The sequence below is a fragment of the Thermobia domestica genome, chromosome 9, assembly GCF_964235325.1.
Source record: "Thermobia domestica chromosome 9, izTheDome1.hap1.1, whole genome shotgun sequence".
NCBI lineage: Eukaryota > Metazoa > Arthropoda > Insecta > Zygentoma > Lepismatidae > Thermobia > Thermobia domestica.
Genome location: NC_137462.1, coordinates 253,175,349 through 253,201,189, shown reverse-complemented (window position 1 = coordinate 253,201,189; position 25,841 = coordinate 253,175,349).

The following is a 25,841-nucleotide window of genomic DNA, read 5'->3' as shown; positions in this document are numbered from 1 at the left end:
TTCTCTTGGTCAATTACTAAACTCTTTAGGAGAAATTTACAATGTAGTACATTTGACTTTCGCTATAGGGTAAAATTTGCCCGGGATATTATTACCCTGTTTCGTGAGAAGTCATTTTTTCCTGGTCAATTATTACCCTGTTTAGGAAAAATTTACTGTGTAGTTCAAGCGAGTTTAGCTAGAGGGTACAATTTGCCCGGGATATTATTACGCTCTTTCGTGAATTCGTTTTTTGCTGGTCAATTATTATCGTCTTTTGGAGAAATTTACTGTGTAGTTCAATCGAGTTTAGCTATAGGGTACAGTTTGCCCTGCAAATTATTACCCTCTTTCGTGAGAAATCATTTTTTCCCTTTCAATTTTTACACTACTTAGGAGAAATGTGTAGTGTAATTTTTTAGCGTTTATCAAGAGGGTGCTATTAGCCCGGGGTATTATTACTCTTTTTCGTGTGAAGTCATTTTTTTCTTTTCAATTATTACCCTCTTGAGTATTAATTTACTGTGTACATCAAGCGAGTTTAGCTATAGGGTATAATTTGCCGGGATATTATTACCCTCCTCTGTGAGAATCTTTTTTTCCTAGTCAATTATTACCTTCTATTGCAAATTTTACTGTGTAGATCAAGCAAGTTTAGCTATAGGGTACAATTTGCCCTTGATATTATTACCCTCTTTCGTGAGAAGTCGTTTTTTTCCTGGTCAACTATTATCCCCTTTAGGAGAAATTTACTATGTAGTTAGAGCGAGTTTAGCTATAGGGTACAATTTGCCTGGGAAATTATTACCTTCTTTCCAGAGAAGTCATTTATTCCTGGTCAATTATTACCCTCTTTAGGAGAAATTTACTTTGTACTTCAGGCGAGCTTAGCTGTAGGGTACAATTTGCCCGGGAAATTATTACCCTCTTTCCAGAGAAGGCATTTATTCCTGGTCAATTTTTACCCATCTTAGGAGAAATGTATACTGTAATAGGTTGAGTTTAGCAAGAGGGTACTATTTGCCCGGGATATTATTACTCTTTTTTCTGTGAAAACATTTTTTCCTGGTCAATTATTACACTCCTTAGGAGAAATTTACTGTGTAGTTCAAGCGAGATTAGCTAAAAGGTACAATTTGCCCGGGAAACTATTCCCCTCTTTCGTGTGAAGTCATTTTTTTATTTTCAATTATTACCTTTCGGAGGAGACATTTATTGTGTAGTTCAAGCGAGAATGGCCATATAGTACAATTTGCCCGGGATATTATTATCCCTTTCGTGAGAAGTCATTTTTTCCTCGCCAATTATTACTCTCTTTAGGAGAAATTTGCTATGTAGTTCGAGCGAGTTTAGCTATAGGGTACAATTTGCCTGGGAAATTATTACCCTCTTTCGTGAGAAGTCACTTTTTCCTGGTCAATTATTACCCTTCTTAGGACAAAAGTGAAGTGTAATTTTATATAGTTTACTAAGAGTTTACTATTTGCCAGGGATATTATTACCCTTTTACCTGTGAAGTCATTTTTTCCTGGTCAATTATTACCCTTCTTAGGACGAATTTACTGTCAAGTTCAAGCGAGTTTACCTATTATGTACAATTTGCCGGAGATATTATTACACTCTTTCATGGGAATTTATTTTTTCATGGTCAATTATTACCCTTCTTAGGAGAAATGTGTAGTGTAATTCTATCGAGTTTAGCTTAGGATACTATTGCCCGGTATATTATTATCCCTTTTCCTGTGAAGTCATGTTATCCTGGTCAATTATTACCCTCTTTATGAAAAATTTACTGTGTATTTCAAGCGAGTTTAGCTAGAGGGTACAATTTGACAGGGATATTATTACGCTCTTTCGTGAATTCATTTTTTCCTTTTCAATTATTACCTTCTTTAAGAGAAATTTAGTGTGTAGTTCAAGCGAGTTTAGCTATTGGGTACAGTTTGCCCAGGAAATTATTACCTCTTTCGAGAGAAGTCATTTTTTCACGGTCAATTATTACCCTTCTTAGGAGAAATGTATACTGTAATTCTATAGAATTTAGCAAGAGGGTACTATTTGCCCGGGATATTATTACTTTTTTTCTGTGAAGTCATTTTTTCCTGGTCAATTATTACCCTCTTTAGGAGAAATTTATAGTGTACTTCAGGCGAGCTTAGCTATAAGGTACAATTTGCCGGGGAAATTATTACCCTTTTTCATGAGATGTCATTTTTTCCCGGTCGATTATTGCCCTTCTTAGGAGAAATGTATATTGTAATTCTATAGGGTTTAGCAAGAGGGTACTCTTTTCCTGGGATATTATTACCCTTTTTTGTGTAGTAATTTTTTCCTTGTCAATTATTACCCTCTTTAAGAGAAATTTACTCTGTAGTTCAAAGGAATTTGGCTATAGGCTACAAATTGCCCGGGGTATTATTACCCTTTTTTGGGAGAAGTCGTTTTTTTTGGTCAATTATTACCCTCTTTAATAAAAATTTACTGTGTAGTTCAAGCAAGTTTAGCTAGAGGGTACAATTTGCCCGGGATATTATTACGCTCTTTCGTGAATTCATTTTTTCCTGGTCAATTATTACCGTCTTTAGGAGAAATTTACTGTGTAGTTCAAGCGAGTTTAGCTATAGGGTACAGTTTGCCCGGGAAATCATTACCCTCTTTTGTGAGAAATCATTTTTTCCTTTTCAATCTTTACACTTCTTAGGAGAAATGTGTAGTGTAATTTTTTAGAGTTTAGCAAGAGGGTAGGGTATAATTTGCCGGGATATTATTACCCTCCTCCGTGAGAATCTTTTTTTCCTAGTCAATTATTACATTCTATTCCAAATTTTACTGTGTAGATCAAGCGAGTTTGGCTATAGGGTACAATTTGCCCTTGATTTTATTACCCTCTTTCGTGAGAAGTCGTTTTTTTCCTGGTCAACTATTATCCCCTTTAGGAGAAATTTACTATGTAGTTAGAGCGAGTTTAGCTATAGGGTACAATTTGCCTGGGAAATTATTACTCTTTTTCCAGAGAAGTCATTTATTCCTGGTGAATTTTTACCTATCTTAGGAGAAATGTATACTGTAATTCTATAGAGTTTAGCAAGAGGTACTATTTTCCCGGAATTTTGCTCTTTTTTCTGTCAAGTCATTTTTTCCTGCTTAATTATTACCCTTCGGAGGAGACATTTATTGTGTAGTTAAAGCGAGTTTGGCTATAGGGTACAATTTGCCCGTGATAATATTACCCTCTTCCGGGAGAAGTCGTTTTTATCCTGGTCAATTATTACCCCCTTTAGGAGAAATTTACTATGTAGTTCAAGCGAGTTTAGCTATAGGGTACAATTTTTCTGGGGAATTATTACCATCTTTCGTGAGGCGTCATTTTTTCCTGCTCAATTATTATCCTTTGGAGGGACATTTACTGTGTAGTTAAAGCGAGTTTGGCTATAGGGTACAATTTGCCAGGGATATTATTACCCTCTTTCCAGAGAAGTCCTTTTTTCCTGTTCAATTATTACCCTTCTAACTGGAAATTTACAATGTAGTTCTTGCGAGTTTCGCTATAGTGTACAATTTGCCAGGGAAATTATTACACTCTTTCGTGAGAATTCATTTTTTCCGGTCAATTATTACCCTCTTTAGGAAAAATTTACTGTGTAGTTGAAGGGAGATTAGCTATAAGGTACAATTTGCCCAGGAAATTATTACCCTCCTTCGTGAGAAGTCATTTTTTCATCTCAATTATTACCCTTCAAAGGAGACATGTAATGTGTAGTTCAAGCGACTTTGGCTATAGTGAACAATTTGTCCGGGATATTATTACCCTCTTTCCTGAAAAGTCACTTTTTCCTGGCCAATTATTACCCTCTTTAAAAGAAATTTACTATGTAGTTCAAGCGAGTTTAGCTATAAGGTACAATTTGCCTGGGAAATTATTACCCTCTTTCCAGAGAAGTCCTTTTTTCCTGGTCAATTATTACAATTCTTAGGAGAAATGTGTAGTGTAATTTTTTAGAGCTTAGCCAGAGGGCACTATTTGCACGGTATATTATTACCATTATTCCTGTGAAGTCATTTTTTTGGTCAATTATTGCCCTCTTTACGAGAAATTTACTGCGTATTTCAAGCGAGTGTAGCTATAGCATACAATTTGCCGGGGAAATTATTTCTCTCTTTCGTGAGAATTTATTATTTCCTGGTCAATAATTACCGTTCTAAGGAGAAATGTATACTGTTATTCTATAAAATTTAGCAAGAGGGTACTATTAGCCCGGGATATTATTACCCTTTTTTCTGTGAAGTCATTTTGTCCTGGTCAATTATTGCACTCTTTAGGAGAAATTTACTGTGTTGTTCAAGCGAGTTTAGCAATAAGGTACAATTTGCCTGAGAAATGATTACCCTCTTATGTGAGAAGTCATTTGTTCCTGTTCAATTATTACTCTTCTTAGGAGAAATGTATATGTAATTCTATAGAGTTTAGCAAGAAGGCACTATTTGCCCGGGATATTATTACCCTTTTTCCTGTGAAGGGTAATAACTCTTTAGAATTACACTGCACATTTGTCGTAAGAAGGGTAATAATTGACCAGAAAAAAATGACTTCTCACGAAGGAGGGTAATATTTTCCCAGGCAAATTGTAACCTATAGCTAAACTCGCTTGAATTACACAGTAAATTTCTCGTAAAACGGTAATAATTGACCAGGAAAAAATGACTTCACAAAAAAAGGGTAATAATATCCCGGGCAAATAGTACCCTCTTGCTAAACTCTATAGAATTACAGTATATATTTCTCTTAACATGGGTAAAAATTGACCAGGAATAAATGACTTCTCTGGAAAGAGGGTAAAAATTTCACCGGCAAATTGTATGATATAGCTATACTCGCTTCAAATACGCAGTAAATTTCTCGTAAAAAGGGTAATAATTGACCAGGAAAAATGACTTCAAAGGAAAAAGGGTAATAATATCCCGGGCAAATAGTGCCCTCTTGCTAAACTCTAAAGAATCACACTATAAATTTCTTCTAAGATGGATAATAATCGACCAGAAAAAAAGGACTTTTCAAAAAAGAGGGTAATAATATCCTGGGCAATCTGTACCTATAGCTAAACTCGCTTGAACTACACAGTAAAATTTTCTAAAAAGGGTAATAATTGACAAGAAAAAAAAGACTTCTCCAGAAAGAGGGTAATAATTTCCCTGGCAAATTGCACCCTATAGCGAAACTCGCATGAACTACATTGTAAATTTCTCCTAAAGAGAGTAATAACTGACCAGGAGAAAATGACTTCTCACGAAAGATGGTAATAATTTCCCGGGCAAATTGTACCCTATAGCTATACTCGCTTGAACTACACAGTAAAATTCGCTTAAAAAGGGTACTAAATGACCAGTTAAAATGCATTTTGAAGGAGAAGGATATTAATATCCCGGACAAATTGTACCCTATAGCCAAACGCGCTGGAACTACACAGTAATTTTCTCCTGATGAGGGAAATAATTCACCAGGAAAAAATGACTTCACAGGAAAAAGGATAATAATATACCGGGCAATAATAATATACCCTATAGCTAAACTTTATAGAATTACACTACACATTTCTACTAAGAAGGGTAATAATTAACCATGAAGAAATAACTTCTCATGAAAGAGTGTAATAATATCTCGGGCAAATTGTACATAACAGGTAAACTCGCTTGAGCTTGACAGTAAATTTCTCCTAAGAAGGGTAATTATGGACCAGGAAAAAATGACTTCTCACGAAAGAGGGTAATAGTTTCCCCGCAAATTGTACCCAATGGTTAAGCTCGCCTGAAGTACACAGTAAATTTCTCTTAAGGAGGGTAATAATTGACCCGCAAAAAATGACTTCACAAGAAAAAGGGTGATAGTATTCCGGCCAAATAGTGCACTCTTGCTAAACTCAATAGAATTACAGTATACATTTCTCCTAAGAAGAGTAAAAATTAACCAGGAAAAAATTACTTCTGACGAAAGAGGGTAATAATTTCCCAGGGAAATTGTACTCTATAAGGAAACTCGCTTGAACTACATAGTAAATTTCTCCTAAAAGGGGTAATAATTGAGCAGGAAAAAATGACTTCTCACGAAAGAGGGTAATAATTTCACCAGCAAATTGTATGCTATTGCTACACTCGCTTCAAATACGCAGTAAATTTCTCGTAAAATGGGTAATAATTGACAAGGAAAAATGACTTCACAGGAAAAAGGTTAATAATATCCCGGGCAAATTATACCCTCTTGCTAAACTCTATAGAATTACAGTATACATTTCGCCTAAGATGGGTAAAAATTAACCAGGAATAAATGACTTCTCTGGAAAGAGGGTAATAATTTCACCGGCAAATTGTATGATATTGCTACCATCGCTTCAAATACGTAGTAAATTTCTCGTAAAAAAGGGTAATAATTGACAAGGAAAAATGACTACACAGGAAAAAGGGTAATAATATCCTGGGCAAATCGTGCCATTTTGCTAAACTCTAAAGAATTACACTATACATTTTTCCTAAGATGGATAATAATTGACCAGAAAAAAAGGACTTCTCACGAAAGATGGTAATAATTTCCCGAGCAAATTGTACCCTATAGCTATACTCGCTTGAACTACACAGTAAAATTCGCCTAAAAAGGGTACTAATTGACCAGCTAAAATGCATTTTCAAGGAGAAGGGTAATAATATCCCGGGCAAATTGTACCCTATAGCCAAACGCGCTTGAACTACACAGTAATTTTCTACTGATGAGGGAAATAATTCACCAGGAAAAAATGACTTCACAGGAAAAAGGATAATAATATACCGGGCAATAGTACCCTATAGCTAAACTTTATAGAATTACACTACACATTTCTACGAAGAAGGGTATAATTAACCATAAAGAAATAACTTCTCATGAAAGAGTGTAATAATCTCTCGGTCAAATTGTATATAACAGGTAAACTCGCTTGAGCTTGACAGTAAATTTCTCCTAAGAAGGGTAATAATTGACCAGGAAAAAACGACTTCACAGGAAAAAGGGTAATAATATCCCAAGCAAATGCTGCACTCTTGCTAAATTCTATAGAATAACATTATACATTTCTCCTTAGAAGGGTAATAATTTACCAGGAGAAGATCACTTCTTACGAAAGAGGGTAATAATTTCCGGGCAAATAGTTCACTATAGCTAAGCTCGCCTGAAGTATACACAAATTTTCTCCTAAAGATTGTAGTTATTGACCAGGAAAAAATGACTTCTCACGAAAGAGGGTAATAATTTCCCCGGCAAATTGTACCCAATAGCTAAGCTCGCCTGAAGTACACAGTAAATTTCTCCTAAACAGGGTAATAATTGACCTGGAAAAAATGATTTCACAGGAAAAAGGGTAATAATATCCCGGGCAAATAGTGCCCTCTTGCTAAACTCTATAGAATTGCATATATATTTCTCCTAAGAAGAGTAGTAATTGACCAGGAAAAAATGACTTCTCACAAAAGAGGGTAATCATTTCTCAGGCAAATTGTACCTTAATGCTGAACTCGCTTGAACAACACACTAAATTTTTCGTATAGAGTGCAATAATTGACCAGGAAAAAATGACTTCACAGAAAAAAGGGTAATAATATCCCGGGCAAATAGTACCCTCTTGCTAAATTCTATAGAATAACAGTATACATTTCCCCTTAGAAGGGTAATAATTGACCAGGAGAAGATGACTTCTTACGAAAGAGGGTAACAATTTCCCGGCAAATAGTACCCTATAGCTAAGCTCGCCTGAAGTATACAATAATTCTCTCCTAAAAAGGGTAATTATTGACCAGGAAAAAATGACTTCTCACGAAAGAGGGTAATAATTTCCCCATCAAATTGTATGCTATAGCTACACTCGCTTGAAACACGCAGTAAATTTCTCGTAAAGAGGGCAATAATTGGCCAAAAAAATGACTTCACAGGAATAAGGGTAATAATATCCCGGGCAAATAGTGCCCTTTGGCTAAACTCTAAAGAATTACACTATACATTTCTCCTAAGAGTTGTAATAATTGACCAGGAAAAAAGGATTTCTCACGAAAGAGTGTAATAATATCCCGGGCGAACTGTACACTATAGCTAATCTCGCTTGAACTACACAGTACATTTCTCCTTAAGAGGGTAATAATTGACCAAAAAAAATGACTTCTCACGAAAGAGCGTAATAATATCCCTTTTAAATTGTACCCTCTAGATAAACTCGCTTGAACTTCACAGTAAATTTCTCCTTAAGAGGGTAATAATTGACCAGGAAAAAATGACTTCTCACTAAAGAGGGTAATAAATTCCCTGGCAAATTGTACACGATTGCGAAACTCGCATGAACTACATTGTAAATTTCTTCTAAAGAGAGTAATAATTGACCAGGAGAAAATGATTTCTCACGAAAGAGTGTAATAATATCCCGGGTGAACTGTACACTATAGCTAATCTCGCTTGAATTACACAGTAAATTTCTCCTAAAGAGGGTAATAATTGACCAAAAAAATGACTTCTCACGAAAGAGCGTAATAATAGACCGGTTAAATTGTACCCTCTAGCTGAACTCGCTTGAACTACACACTAAAATTCGCCTAAAGAGGGTAATAATTGACCAGTAAAAATGCATTTTCACGGAGTAGGGTAATAATAACCGGGGAAATTGTACCCTATTGCTAAACGAGCTTGAACAACACAGTAAATTTCTCCAAATGAGGGAAGTAATTGACGAGGAAAAAATGACTTCACAGGAAAAAGGATAATAATATACCGGGCAATAGTACCCTATACCTAAACTCTATAGAATTACACTACACATTTCTCCTAAGAAGGGTAATAATTGACCATGAAAAAATAACTTCTCATGAAAGAGTGTAATAATATCTCGGTCAAATTGTACATAACAGGTAAACTCGCTTAAACTTGACTGTAATTTTCTCCCAAGAAGGGTAATAATTGACCAGGAAAAAATGACTTCACTGGAAAAAGGGTAATAATATCCCGGGCAAATAGTACGCTCTTGCTAAACTCTATAGAATTACACTGCACATTTGTACTAAGAAGGGTAATAATTGATCAAGAAAAAATGACTTCTCACGAAAGAGGGTAATAATTTCCCAGGCAAGTTGTACCCTATAGCTAAAGTCGCTTGAACTACACAGTAAATTTCTAATAAAAAGGGTAATAATTGACCAGGAAAAAATGACTTTACAGAACAAAGGGTAATAATATCGCGGGCAAAAAGTACCCTCTTGCTAAATTATATAGAATTACGGTATACATTTCTCTTAAGATGGGTAAAAATTCACCAAAAATAAATGCCTTGTGTGGAAAGAGGTTAATAATTTCCCGGGCAAATTGTACCCTATAGCTAAGCTCGCCTGAAGTACACAGTAAATTTCTCTTAAAGAGGGTAATAATTGACCCGCAAAAAATGACTTCACAAGAAAAAGGGTGATAGTATTCCGGCCAAATAGTGCACTCTTGCTAAACTCTATAGAATTACAGTATACATTTCTCCTAAGAAGAGTAAAAATTGACCAGGAAAAAATTACTTCTCACGAAAGAGGGTAATAATTTCCCAGGGAAATTGTACTCTATAAGTAAACTCGCTTGAACTACATAGTAAATTTCTCATAAAAGGGGTAATAATTGAGCAGGAAAAAATGACTTCTCACGAAAGAGGGTAATAATTTCCCGGGCAAATTGAACCTTATAAAATAGCTCATCTCGCTTGAACTACACAGTAAATTTCTCCTAAAGAGTCTAATAATTGATCAGAAAAAAATGACTTCCCAGAAAAAAGAGTAATAATATCCCGGGCAAATTATACCCTCTTGCTAAACTCTGTAGAATTACAGTATACATTTCCCCTAAGATGGGTAAAAATTAACCAGGAATAAATGACTTCTCTGAAAAGAGGGTAATAATTTCCCAGGCAAAATGTACCGTATAGCTAAACTCGCTTGAACTATATAGAAAATTTGTCCTAAAGAGCGTAATAATTGAGCAGGAAAAATGAATTAAGACGGAGGAGTGTAATAATATCCCGGCCAAATTTTACCCTATATCTAAACTCGCTTTATCTACACAGTAAAATTTGCATAAAGAGGGTAATAATTGACTAGGAAAAATGGATTCTCACGGAGGAGGATAATAATATCCCGGGCAAATTGTACCCTATAGCTAAACTCGCTTGACTTATACAGTAAATTAATACTCAAGAGTTTATTAATTGAGCAGGAAAAAATGACTTCACAGGAAGAAGGGTAATAATACCCCGTGCTAATAGTACCCTCTTGCTGAACTTAAAAATTACACTAATTTTTTTCTCCTAAGAAGTGTAAAAATTGAAAAGGAAAAATGACCTCTCACGAAAGAGGGTAATAATTGCTCATCCAAACTGTACTTTATTGCTAAACTCGCTTGGACAACACAGTAAAATTCTTTTAAAGAGTCTAATAACTGACCAGGAAAAAATGACTTCACAGAAAAAAAGGTAATAATATCCCGAACAAATATTACCATCTTGGTAAATTGTATAGAATAACAGTATTTATTTCTTCTAGGAAGGGTAATAATTGACCAATAAAAGATGACTTCTCACGAAAGAGCGTAATAATTTCCGGGCAAAGTGTACCCTATAGTTAAGCTCGCCTGAAGTACACACTAATTTTCTCCTAAAAAGGGTAATTATTGACCAGGAAAAAATGACTTCTCAGGAAAGAGGGTAATAATTTCACCTGCAAATTGTATGCTATAGCTACACTCGTTTGAAATGCACAGTAAATTTCTCGTAAAGAGGGTAATAATGGACCAGCAAAAATGACTTCACAGGAAAAAGGGTAATAATATCCCGGGCAAATAGCTCCCTCTTGCTAAGCTCTAAAGAATTACACTATACATTTCTCCTAAGAAGGATAAAAATCGACCATGAATAAATGACTTCTCTGGAAAGAGGGTAATAATTTCCCGGGCAAATTGTACCCTATAGCGAAACTCGCATGAAATACATTGTAAATTTCTCCTATGGGAGTAATAATTGACCAGGAGAAAATGACTTCAAGGGGGAAAAGATAATAATATACCGGGCAATAGTAACCTATAGCTAAACTCGATACAATTACACTACACATTTCTCCTAAGAAGGATAATAATTGACCATGAAAAAATATCTTCTCATGAAAGAGTGTAATATCTCGGGCAAATTGTACATAATAGGAAACTCTCTTGAACTTGGCAGTAAATTTCTCCTTAGAAGGGTAATAATTGAACAGGAAAAAATGACTTCACAGGAAAAAGGTTAATAATATCCCGAGCAAATAGTAAACTCTTGCTAAACTCTATAGAATTACACTGCACATTTGTCCTAAGAAGGAAAAAAATGACTTCTCACGAAATAGGGTAATAATTTCCCAGGAAAGTTGTAGCCTATATCTAAACTCGCTTGAACTACATAGTAAATTTCTTTTAAAGAGGGTAATAATTGGCCAGGAAAAAGTGACTTCTCAGGAAAGAGGGTCTATAGGGTACAATTTGCCTGGGAAATTATTACCCTCTTTAGGAAAAAATTATTATGTAGTTCAAGCGAGTTTAGCTATAGGGTACAATTTGCCTGGAAAATTAATACCCTCTTTCCAGAGAAGTCGTTTATTCCTGGTCAATTATTACCCTCTTTAGGAAAAAATTATGTAGTTCAAGCGAGTTTAGCTATAGGGTACAATTTGCCTGGAAAATTATTACCCTCTTTCCAGAGAAGTCGTTTATTTCTGGTCAATTATTACCCTTCTTAGGACAAATATGCAGTGTAATTCTATAGAGGTTAGCAAGAGGGCACTATTTGCCCGGGATATTATTACCCTTTTTCCTGTGAAGTCATTTTTCCCATGTCAATTATTACACTCTTTAGGAGAAATTTACTGTGTACTTCAGGCGGGCTTAGCTATAGAGTAAAATTTGACCGACAAATGATTACCCTCTTTCCAGGGAAGTCATTTATTCCTGGTCAATTTTTACCCATCTTAAGAGAAATGTATATGGTAATTCTGTAGAGTTTCGCACGAGTTTACTATTTGCCCGGGATATTATTACCCTTTTTTCTGTGAAGTCATTTTTTCCTGGTCAATTATTACTTTTTTGCGAGAAATTAATGTGTAGTTCAAGCGAGTTTAGCTATAGGGTACAATTTGCCTGAGAAATTATTACCCTCCTTCCTGAGAATTCATTTTTTCCTGGTCTATTATTACCCTTCTTAGTACAAATGTGCAGTGTAATTTTATAGAGTTTAGCAAGAGAGTACTATTTGCCCGGGATATTATTACCGTTTTTCCTGTGAAGTCATTTTTTCCTGGTCAATTATTACCCTTCTTGGGAGAAATTTACTGTCAAGTTCAAGCGAGTTTACCTTTTATATACAATTTGCCCGAGATATTATTACACTCTTTCATGAGAAGTTTTTTTTTTCATGGTCAGTTATTACCCTTCTTAGGAGAAATGTGTAGTGAATTTCTATAGAGTTTAGCTATAGGGTACTATTGCCCGTTATATTATTATCCTTTTTACTGTGAAATCATTTTTTCCTGGTAAATTATTTCCCTCGTTAGGAGAAATTTACTGTGTAGTTCAAGCGCGTTAAGCCATAGGGTACAATTTGCCCGGGATATTATTACCCTTCTCCGTGAAAATGCATTTTAAGTGGTGAATTATTACCCTCTTTAGGCGAATTTTATTGTGTACTTCAAGCGAGTATATCTATACGGTACAATTTGCCCGGGAAGTTATTACCATCTTTCGTGAGTAGCCATTTTCGTGGTCAATTATTACTCTCTTTAGTAGAAATTTACAATGTAGTTCATGAGACTTTCGCTATAGGGTACAATTTGCCCGGGATATTATTACCCTCTTTCGTGAGAAGTCCTTTTTTCCTGGTCAATTATTACCCTTCTTAGGAGAAATGTATAGTGTAATTCTTTAGAGTTTAAAAAGAGGGCACTATTTGCCCGGGATATTATTACCCTTTTTCCTGTGAAGTCATTTTTTCCTGGTCAATTATTACACACTTTAAAAGAAATTTGCTATACAGTTCAAGCGAGTTTAGCTATAGGGTACAATTTGCTTGGGAAATATTACCCTCTTTCGTGAGAAGTCATTTTTTCCTGCTCAATTATTACCCTTCTTCGGACAAATGTGCAGTGTAATTCTATAGAGTTTAGCACGAGTTTACTATTTGCTCGGGGTATTATTACCATTTTTCCTGTGAAGTCATTTTTTAATAGAAATTTAGGAGAAATTTACTGTCAAGTTCAAGCGAATTTACCCTATTGGGTACAATTTGCCCGAGATATTATTACCCTCCGTGAAAACTCATTTTTCTCTGGTCAATTATTACCCTTCTTAGGAGAAATGTGTAGTATAGTTCAATAGAGTTTAGCTATAAATTACTATTTGCCCGTGATATTATTACCTTTTTTTCCTGTGAAGAAATTCTTTCCCGGTCAATTATTACCCTCTTTTGGAGAAATTTACTGTATAATTCAAGCGAGTTTACCTATAGGGTACAAGTTGTCTGGGATATTATTTCCCTCCTCCGTGATAATTAATTTTTCCTGGTCAATTATTACTCTCTTTAGGAGAAATTTACTGTGTAATTCAGGCGAGCTTAGCTATAAAGTGCAATCTGCCCGGGAAATTATTACCTTCTTTCCAGAGAGAATTTAGCAAGAGGGTACTATTTGCCTGGGATATTATTACCCTTTTTTCAATGAAGTCATTTTTTCCTTGTCAATTATTACCCTTCTTAGGTGAAATTTACTGTCAAGTTCTAGCAAGTTTACCTATTATGTACAATTTGCCCGAGATATTATTACCCTCTTTCGTGAGAAGTCATTTTTTCCTGGTCAACTATTACCCTCTTTAGGAGAAATTTACTATGAAGTTCATGCGAGTTTAGCTATAGGGTACAATTTGCCTGGGAAATGTTTAACTTCTTTCGTGAAAAGTCATTTTTTCTTCGTCAATTTTTACCCTTCTTAAAAGATATGAGTAGTATATTTCTATAGAGTTTAGCAAGAGGGTACAATTTGCCCGGGATATTATTACCCTTTTTCCTGTTAAGTCATTTTTCATAGTCAATTATTTCATGTCTTAGGAGAAATTTACTCTCAAGTTCAAGCGAGTTTACCTATTGGGTACAATTTGCCCGAGATATTATTACCCTCCTTCGTCAAAAGCCATTTTTTCGTGGTCAATTATTACCCTTCTTAGGAGAAATGTGTAATGTAGTTCTATAGAGTTTAGCTATAAAGTACATTTTGCCCCTGATATTATTATCTTTTTCACTGTGAAGAATTTTTTTCCTGGTCAATTATTACCCTCTTTGGAGAAATTTACTGAATAGTTCAAGCGAGTTTAGCTATAGGGTACAATTTGTCTGGGATATTATTTCCCTCCTCCGTGATAATTTATTTTTCCTGGTCAATTATTACCCTCTTTAGGAGAAATTTACTGTGTACTTCGGGCGAGCTTAGTTATAGCGTGCAATTTGCCCGGGAAATTATTACTATCCTTCCAGAGAGAATTTAGCAAGAGGGTACTATTTGCCCGGTATATTATTACTCTTTTTTCTGCGAAGTCATTCTTTCCTGGTTGATTATTACCCTCTTTAGGAGAAATTTACTGTGTAGTTCAAGCGAGATTAGCTATAAGGTACAATTTGCCCGGGAAATTATTACCCTCTTTCGTGAGAAGTCAATTTTTCCTGCTCAATTATTACCCTTCCGAGAAGACATTTATTGTGTAGTTGAATCGAGTTTGACTATAGGGTACAATTTGCCCGGATATTATCACCCTCTTTCGTGAGACGTCAATTTTTCCTGGTCAATTATTACCCTTCTTAGGACAAATGTGCAGTGTAATTCTATAGAGTTTAGCAAGAGTTTACTATTTGCCCGGGATATTATTACCCTTTTTCCTGTGAAGTCTTTTTTTCCTAGTCAATTATTACCCTTCGTAGGTGAAATTTACTGTCAAGTTCAAGCGAGTTTTCCTATTATGTACAATTTGCCCGGGATATTATTACCCTCTTTCGTGAGAAGTCATTTTTTCAATTATTACCCTTCTTAGGACAAATGTGCAGTGTAATTCTATAGAGTTTAGCAAGAGTTTACTATTTGCCCGGGATATTATTACCCTTTTTCCTGTGAATTCTTTTTTTCCTAGTCAATTATTACCCTTCGTAGGTGAAATTTACTGTCAAGTTCAAGCGAGTTTTCCTATTATGTACAATTTGCCCGGGATATTATTACCCTCTTTCGTGAGAAGTCATTTTTTCCTGGCCAATTATTACCCTCTTTAGGAGAAATTTACTATGTATTTCTTGCGAGATTAGTTATAGGGTACATTTTGCCAGGGAAATTATTACCCTCTTTCGTGGGAAGTCATTTTTTTCTGGTCAATTATTACCCTTCTTAGGACAAATGTGCAGTGTAATTCTATAGAGTTTAGCAAGAGTTTACTATCTGCCCGGTATATTATTATCCTTTTTCCTGTGAAGTCATTTTTTTCTGCTCAATTATTACCCTCTTGAGTATTAATTTACTGTGTAGATCAAGCCAGTCTAGCTATAGGGTATTATTTGCCCGGGATATTCTTACCCTCCTCCGTGAAAATCCATTTTTCCTAGTCAATTATTACCCTCTTTATGCGAATTTTACTGTGTAGATCAAGCGAGTTTAGCTATAAGGTACAATTTGCCCGAGATTTTAATACCCTCTTTCGTGACAAGTATTTTTTTTCTTTTTCAATTATTACCCTCTTTAGGAGAGATTTACTATGTATTTCATGCGAGTTTAGCTATAGGGTACAATTTGTCTGGGAAATTATTACCCTCTTTCGTGGGAAGTCATTTTTTTCTGGTCAATTATTACCCTTCTTAGGACAAATGTGCAGTGTAATTCTATAGAGTTTAGCAAGAGTTTACTATCTGCCCGGTATATTATTATCCTTTTTCCTGTGAAGTCATTTTTTTCTGCTCAATTATTACCCTCTTGAGTATTAATTTACTGTGTAGATCAAGCCAGTCTAGCTATAGGGTATTATTTGCCCGGGATATTCTTACCCTTCTCCGTGAGAATCCATTTTTCCTAGTCAATTATTACCCTCTTTATGCGAATTTTACTGTGTAGATCAAGCGAGTTTAGCTATATGCTACAATTTGCCCGAGATTTTAATACCCTCTTTCGTGACAAGTATTTTTTTTCTTTTTCAATTATTACCCTCTTTAGGAGAAATTTACTATGTATTTCATGCGAGTTTAGCTATAGGGTACAATTTGTCTGGGAAATTATTACCCTCTTTCGTGAGAAGTCATTTTTCCTGGTCAATTATTACCCTTCTTAGAAGATATGTGTAGTATAATTCTATAGAGTTTAGCAAGAGGGTACAATTTTCCCCTGATATTATTACCCTTTTTCTTGTGAAGTCATTTTTTCCTTGTCAATTATTACCCTCTTTAGGAGAAATTTACTGTCAAGTTCAAGCGAGTTTACCTATTGGGTACAATTTGCCCGGGGAATTATTACCCTCTTTCCAGAGAAGTCATTTATTCCTGGTCGATTTTTAGCCTTCTTTGGAGAAATGTATACTGTAATTCTATATTGTTTATCAAGAGGGTACTATTTGCCCGGGATATTTTTAATCTTTTTTCTGTGAAGTCATTTTTTCCTGGTCAATTATTACCCTCTTTTGGAGAAATTTACTGTATAGTTCAAGCTAGTTTAGCAATACGGTACAATTTGCCCAGGGAATTATTACCCTTTTTCCAGAGAAATAATTTATTCCTGGTCAATTTTTAGCCATCTTAGGAGAAATGTATAGTGTAATTCTATAGAGTTTAGCAAGAGGGTACTATTTGCCCGGGAAAATATTAGTCTTTTTTTCTGTGAAGTCATTTTTTCATTGTCAATTATTACCCTCTTTAGGAGAAATTTACTGTGTTGTTCAAGGGAGATTAGCTATAAGGTACAATTTGCCCGGGAAATTATTACCCTCTTTCGTGAGAAGTCATTTTTTCCTGCTCAATTATTACCCTTCGGAGGTGACATTTATTGTGTAGTTCAAGCGAGTTTGGCTATAGGGTACAATTTGCCCGGGATATTGTTACCCTCTTTCGTGAGAAGTCATTTTTTCCTGGCCAATTATTACCTTCTTTAGGAGAAATCTACTATGTAGTTCAAGCGAGTTTAGCTATAGGGTACAGTTTGCCTGGGAAATTATTACCCTCTTTCGTGAGAAGTCATTTTTTCCTGGTCAATTATTACCCTTGTTAGGACAAATGTGCAGTGTAATTCTATAGAGTTTAGCAAGAGTTTACTATTTGTCCGGGATATTATTACCCTTTTTCGTGTGGAGTCATTTTTTCCTGGTCAATTATTACCCTTCTTAGGAGAAATTTACTGTTAAGTTCAAGCGAGTTTACCTATTATGTACAATTTGCCCGAGATATTATTACACTCTTTCATGAGAAGTTATTTTTTCATGGTCAATTATTACCCTTCTTAGGAGAAATTTGTAGTGTAATTCTATCGAGTTTAGCTATAGGGTTTAGTATAGATTTTGTTACAAAAAAGGAAATACCTGTTCTTAAAGGAACTTTTTGCGCTGAATTCAAATATGCACTCGGTTTTTTTCCATCACGTATGATTTTTCCGTAACTGAGGGATTTTTGGGAAAATCCCTCAAAAATCTCCCTTTTCGTTTATTTTACACCACAAGATCTTGTCCCCTTGCATATACTAACATAGAAATTATACCTAAGTATACTTTGATTCATATTTAACAAACCCTCCTAGTTTCGTAATAATCGCTTTATTCTTTCTTGAGAAATAAATATGTTTGTATGTATACTGTGTGTACTGTTTATTGCACGTTATAGTAATGCTTTCAGATCTCTTAAGTTGAGGTAAAACGTTTTGCTTTATTACCACAAACACATATATAAAATATAATACAATATGATTTACAAGTGTGACAATTTACAATAAACAATAATACAAATGTACCAAAAGGTCCTGAAAAGACGATCAAAACTATCACAATATATGAAACTTCTATTGGGTTACAAAAACGTACACTACTTCCTTCTTTTGTATGAAATGTTGCATTCTCTAACAAGACCCCAACAATTGTCCCCCATCATTGAAGGATCCCATCGTTCCTGGTACCTTTTCTCCATTGCCATTATATATTGGTGGAATCTTTCCCCGTGTTCCTCGCTGAGAGCACCTAGGTTAGCAGAAGCTGAGGTGGGAGTGCAAAAAGTGGATTTTTAAACACATCCTACAACCCAACTCTTTGTATTTCTGTATCATGTCCTGTACGATTTCTGTGTAACTCTCCGCTTTGTTATTGCCCAGAAAGTTGCGCACAACACACTTAAATGCTGTCCAGGCAGCTAGCTCAGCACTGTTTAACTTGCTGTCAAAGCTATCATCAAGCATTAATTTCCTAATTTGGGGACCAATAAACCCTCCCGCTGAAATTTTAGCATCACTCAGGTTAGGGGACTTATCTCGCAAATACTTGAAACCTTCACCAGATGTGTCCATGGCTTTGACAAAGTTTTTCATAAGTCCTAACTTGATATGAAGTGGCGGTAGTAATATCTTATTAGGATCTACCAAAGGAGCGTATTTGACGTTGCATTCTCCAGGAAGGTAATTCACTCTAGGTTCCCATTCCTTCACTTCATACTGTTTGTCATCAGCTCGGCTATCCCATAAACATAAAAAATATTGGTACTTCGTGCAACCGCACTGCAGTCCTAATAAAATACCAACTACCTTGGGATCGCAACATATTTGCCAACAATGGTCCTTGTAATTTATAAGATTTAGCAAAGTTGACATGGTGTCATAATATTCCTTAATCTTCACTGAGTGCGCAAGTGGTATAGAAGGTTTTTTATTTCCATTATGTAAAAGAACAGCTTTAAGTCTGACCTTTGACGCGTCGATAAATAACCTCCATTCTTCTGGAACGTAAGGAATTCCTAGCTCCGCCATCAACCCATTTATATCCGTACATACGCACACATTATCTTGCATTGAGAAATAGCTTGAAAATTGAACATGCCTTTTCCTGTACACTGATATGTTCGTTTCTGCATCCAATAAGTTCCACTGCTGGAGCCTTGATCCCAGAAGTTCCGCCTCTTGTTTTGACAGGTGCAAATCACGGACTAGGTCATTAAATTTACAATGCCGGATGAAATGTGGCTCGCGAACACAGTCAGGGATGAACGTTGGATCCTTGGATGTACATGTTGATGTCGATGGTTCATCAAGGTCATGATCATCATCAGAGTCTTTTGGCCATATCTCTTCCCAATTGGTAGGGGGCTCGGGAAGTGGAAGTTCATCCCCGTGCGGAATAGTTCTAATTGCGGATTTAACGTTGGGATAACTTATTGTGTATTTGCTTTTTTTAGAATGTCCCTTAACTACTGTGAGACAAAAATAACAATCATCCAGATGGTTGGTGGGTTCTCTCAACACCATTGGTACAGCAAATTTCATGAACCTCCGTTTCCCTTTGGCCCATGCAAGTAAAGTGACGTATCACGACGCACAAATTATGCTGGGTGCCCAAGTTTTGTCCTGATCTCCCACACGACATCCGAAATATATATAATATGCTGGTTTCACCGATGGCGTAATGGATCTACACTGTCCTTTACCTACAAACTGGTCACACACATAACAAAAAATATTTGGTGAGTTAACACACGAACGCCGTCCTCTTGACGCCATTGTACTGATCACAAACTAAACTTCTGGTCTTAGTTGGGTATAATGCCGTTAAGATCAAACATGAAAGCACTCTTAGCAGCAAAGACAACTTTGAAAGTGAAGTAGTGTTAAACCACACGTCAATATAAAAATGTACAAAACACCCTCACCAGGTGTCAAGAACACAAGAAAGAAAGAAATGCGCGGGGGGAGGGGGGAAACGATACCGTAGTGGAAAATTCAGACTGCATTAGTTCATTGTTGTCAACAATGAGTCTGTATTCCATTCTTTCCTTCTTTTGCATTCTGTTACATTTGATAACAAATATTGATAACCATTTCATGAACAAAACGAAAAAACTTGGAGAATTGTATATATATATATATATATATATATATATATATATATATATATATATATATATATATATATATATATATATATATATATATATATATATATAAGATATACATATACTGTACGTTTTAAAAAATATACGTTGGAAGTACATTCTACTTTTATACACGTTTCTAATTTACAGAGAGCAATACAAGTGTGTTCTTGACTATTGTAAACATTCATTTTTATATCTGTGTTTGTAGTAATAAAGCAAATCGTTTTTACCCCAACTCAGAAGATCTGAAGGCATTACTATCAATTGCAATAAACAGTGCACACAGTATACATACAAATATATTTATTTCTCTTGAAAGAACAAAGCGATGTTTACGAAACATTTAGGGTTTATTAAATATAAATCAACGTATACTTAGGTACATTTTCTATGTTACTATATGTAAGGGGACAGGAGCTAGAAGAATAAAATATCTGAAAAGGTTAATTTTTTTGGGATTTTCCCGAAAATCCCTCTGTTACGGGAAAACTGTACGTGATGGAGAGAAACCGAGTGAATATTCGAATTCAGCGCAAAAAGTTCCTTTAAGATCAGGTGATTTTTCTCATGTAACAAACAAAAAGTTTAAATTTGTTAACTAGTGTTATTTCCCTCATTAGGAGAAATTTACTGTGTAATTCAAGCGCGTTTAGCTATAGAGTACAATTTGCCCGGGATATTATTACCCTCCTCCGTGAAAATGCATTTTTCCTGGTCATTAATTACCCTCTTTAGGGGAATTTTACTGTGTAGTTCAAGCGAGTATAGCTATAGGGTACAATTTGCCCGGGAAATTATTACCATCTTTCGTGAGAAGTCATTTTCTCCTGGTCAATTATTACCCTCTTTAGGAGAAATTTACAATGTAGTTCATGTGAGTTTCTCTATAGAGTACAATTTGTCCGGGAAATTATTACCCTCTTTAGTGAGAAGTCATTTTTTCCTGGTGAATTTTTATCCTCTTTAGGAAAAATTTACTGGGTAGTTCAAGCGAGTTTAGTTAGAGGGTACAATCGGCCCGGGATATTATTACGCTCTTTCGTGAGAAGTAATTTTTTCCTGGTCAATTATTACCCTTTTTAGGAAAAATTTACTGTGTATTTCAAGCGAGTTTACCTATTGGGTACAATTTGCCAGGGGAATTATTAACCTCTTTCCAGAGAAGTCATTTATTCCTGGTCAATTTTTAGCCTTCTTAGGCGAAATGTATTCTGTAATTCTATAGAGTTTAGCAAGAGGGTACTATTTGCCCGGGATATTTTTAATCTTTTTTCTGTGAAGTCATTTTTTCCTGGTCAATTATTACCCTCTTTTGGAGAAATTTACTGTATAGTTCAAGCTAGTTTAGCTATAGGGTACAATTTGCCCAGGGAATTATTACCCTCTTTCCAGAGAAGTAATTTATTCCTGGTCAATTTTTAGCCATCTTAGGAGAAATGTATAGTGTAATTCTATAGAGTTTAGCAAGAGGGTACTATTTGCCCGGGATATTATTAGTCTTTTTTTCTGTGAAGTCATTTTTTTCATGATGGGGGCGCGGTGGCTCAATGGTAGAGCGTTCACCTCTGGTGCTTGGGGTCCCGGGTTCGATCCCAGCCTCCGCCAAGTGAACTTTGTGGTGGACAAACACCGTGCTCGTGGGTTTTCTCGGGGTTCTCCCGTTTCCTCCCACTTTCTTCATTCCGCCATTTCACTCATCTCTCATAATCACCGTCTCCTTTAGCCTAACCGGCATAAGCGTGGGACGTAAAACTTAAAGATTTCATTTCATTTTTCATTTTTTCATGGTCAATTATTACCCTCTTTAGGAGAAATTTACTGTGTAGTTCAAGGGAGATTAGCTATAAGGTATACTAATTTGGGGATATTTTTACCCTCCTTCGTGAAAAGTCATTTTTTCCTAGTCAATTATTTCTTTTCTTAGGAGGAATATACTCTCAAGTTCAAGCAAGTTTACGTATTGGGTACAATTTGCCCGAGATATTATTACCCTCTTTCGTGAGAAGTAATTCTTTTCTGGTCAATTATTAACCTTCTTAGGACAAATGTGCAGTGTAATTCTATAGAACTTAGCAAGAGGGTACTACTTGATCGGGATATTATTACCCTTTTTACTGTGAAGTCATTTTTTCCTAGTCAATTATATCCCTCATTAGGAGAAAGTTGCTGTGAGTTTCAAGCACGTTTAGCTATAGTGTACAATTTGCCCGGGATATTATTACCCTCCTCCGTGAAAATGCATTTTTCCTCGTCAATTATTACCCTCTTTAGGCGAATTTTACTGTATAGTTCATGCAAGGTTAGCTATAGGGTACAATTTGCCTAGGATAATTTTACCCTCCTCCGTGACAATTTATTTTTAATGGTAAATTATTACCCTCTTTAGGAGAAATTTACTGTGTACTTCAGGCGAACTTATTTATAGCGTAATGTTTGCCCGGGAAATTATTACCCTCTTTCCAGAGAGAGTTTAGCAAGAGGGTACTATTTGCCCGATATATTATTACTCTTTTTTCCGTGAAGTCATTTTTTCCTGGTCAATTATTACCCACTTTAGGAGAAATTTACTGTGTAGTACAAGCGAGATTTGCTATAAGGTATTATCTGTCAGGAAAGTAAATGTATACCTGTTTTTCGAGTCTTGCATTCCTGCTCTTCATCCGTGGAGAGTATGAGAATTAAATCTATCAAATGTTTACTGAGGGGCAAAAAGAAAAGTTTAATCTGAATAAGACATTGCAGAGAGACACAAGCTTTTAATACGAATAGTGCATAGTGTAAATAAAGGACGACACCGAAAGAGAAAGCCAGACACAGCTGTTGAACTTAGAAAAAAGAGTAAAAATTGTTGAAGTGGGAACATAAAACACAAATACAACAAATACGCCGAAAACTAAACATTCACCATGCCATGATCTTGTTGTAGTGGTTAAGGTGCTGGCTTACAAATGCAATAGTCGCCAGTTCGAATCTTCGGTGAGGACATTTTTTAAAATTTTTGTTTATAATATACTATGCAGCTCATGAGAGATGGTAAAAGAGATCGTATTTAGTCTTTCGTAGCAATTATTATTGGTAATTTTTAGTACTGATAATACTTTTTGTTTTGCTTTTGTCTTTTTGTCTTGATAAAAGTAAAAAGAAAAACATGGAAGTAGACCATACTCATGGTTATTAAAAATACAATTTCTACATGCCTTACACCTCCCGACCACGTTCCTACGTTAGCAAGTAAGAGGTTGGTGTTTAGGTCAGGCTGGTCAATACGTTTTGCAAAGGGGCCCGGTTTAGCTCTGACGCACCACAGGTGCGAGAAGGGAGCAAAACACTTTTTCTCTCTCCCTCTGTGTGTCTGTTTATCTATCTATCTGTATATATATAACGTTATTTGTGAATGCCGTAACCACCCTAATTTTCAGCGGATTGAGATGAAACTTGGCACAAACATTAATTGTTGAAATATCTTCAGTTCGTTAACCAGAATAATCAGACGAAAAATGTTCAAAATGGCGGCCCTTTAAACTCTTAAAAACTTCCAAGGGAACCAAATTTCGCCCATAAATGGGTATTCAGAAAGTTTGAATAACTTTTCCTCTTTTACTGAAATATTTGTGTGCAGAGACTTATTGAAATATTGGACCCGATTAATCGCATAAAGAATGTTCACGCCCTTTTCGCTACGGTCAGACTTTTTTTTTTTTGCAGGAGGGGGTTATTTTCGTAGTGATGATAAGATGATTGCTAGTGATGATATGAAATTACACATTGAAAGTGAAGTAACTTGTGAAACGTGTTATTTGAAAGAATCATATAATAAATGTGCTTTCCTCTAACACAGAGAGAGCGTGAATGGCGAGGAGTGTTATTTGATTTGCTTTTTAGTAACACATTGCATTGCAAATAAAGGTAGGCAACATTAGTGGTAAGTAAAACAACAACAACAACAATAATAATAATAATAATAATAATAATAATAATAATAATAATAATAATAATAATAATAATAATAATAATAATAATAATAATAGGTGTTGTTTGTGGCAAGGCAATATCTTCCTCAATTCTTCTTCAAACGTAATGATTGTAACGCCATATTTCCCTTGCAAACAAAATATTAGCAATTTATATCGAAAGAACGGGAAACTGTTGAGTAATGGGAGCAACGTTGGACAGTATGCACTCATAGTACTCAGAAAAATAAGCGATTTCAATGAAAAATGAAAAAAGAGTCATTGTCATGGGTAGTCATGTAGCCACGGCTGAGCCCTCTTTAGGCAAAATGTCGATAACTTATATCGAGAGAACAGGAGGTGATAGTGAGATGGGACCAACGTTGGACACCGTGGACCCATAAGGCGCATCGAAAAAATTAGGGGGGCGGGCGCCAGCCAGCCTTACTTATTTCCACATAATAATATAAAATTATATTGTCGAAATACACACACGAGTTAGCTAGTAATATTTCATATTATTATTATTATTATTATTATTATTATTATTATTATTATTATTATTATTATTATTATTATTATTATTATTATTATTATTATCATCGACAGCGTCTTTTCATTACGTGTGCATGTTTGACATGAAGCCAAAGAGAAGATCCATCATTCATAGAAAGAATAAGAATAGCCAGTTACTTTAATTGTGAACGACGGCGAAAAATACGAAAAGAGACAACCTTAGCGAAAAGAAACAATACTTTCTCTCAAATGGATAAAAAAATAAAGCCGAGATAGATTCGAACTCGCATGGACGGCACGAACAGTCAGTTCATTGTCCACTTTTTTTTAAACTGTCTCACCGAATGTGTTTTAGTAACTTGCTTATTGCTAATTTTACTTGCTTCACTTGTTTAACTTGCTTTTTCTAATAACTTATAACGACAGGGACACGAACACAGAAACATCGAGGACAGTTAAAAATCATAGATACTCTCCCACCGGGAATCGAACACGGGACACCATGCACCAAAGGCGCACGTGCTAGCCACTAGACCAGCCGGCGGGGCAGTGCTCACTCTCTGTGTCGTTAGGGATTACGACCACTGTATTGCCAGCTATCACTTCTGAGGGTTGTATACTATGATCACATGTTTCTTCTTTGCTGGAAGAGTTAAACCTACATTCTATGTAATACATGAAATATTTAGACCTACATGCTCTTCATATAATGTAATAAAAGGTCATGCTGGGAATAAGAAAAAGAACATTCCTTGGACAAAACGGAAACTATTGGCATCAGAAATATTTATCTACGAGGCATGCGCAGTAGTATATTTCAAAATAGTTACTGTTTAGTTCAGTAAACGAAGAAAGGGGTATAAAAAAGCAAATATGTCGAGTCAACGAGATCGACCAGAGTTGACAGAGGCGGAGTAGTAATACAACAACTTGGTTAAATCGATAATTGGTTCTTTATTCTGTAGTAGATCATATCACTCTTTACGGGAGAGTAGAGAAAGACTTACTAACGCTGTTATATAGTAAACATTAGTAACACGATCATACAGACACAAATGGATGTAACTGTGAGTACTACAACTTGGATTTAACGAAAGCCGTTTAGATATTCAGTGGTTTGCAGGGTTGTATAAGACACAAAAAGTTAAGACACAATACAATTCTTCATACATCAGCTTCCAGTAACTAGATACATGCAATTTCAGGATAGATA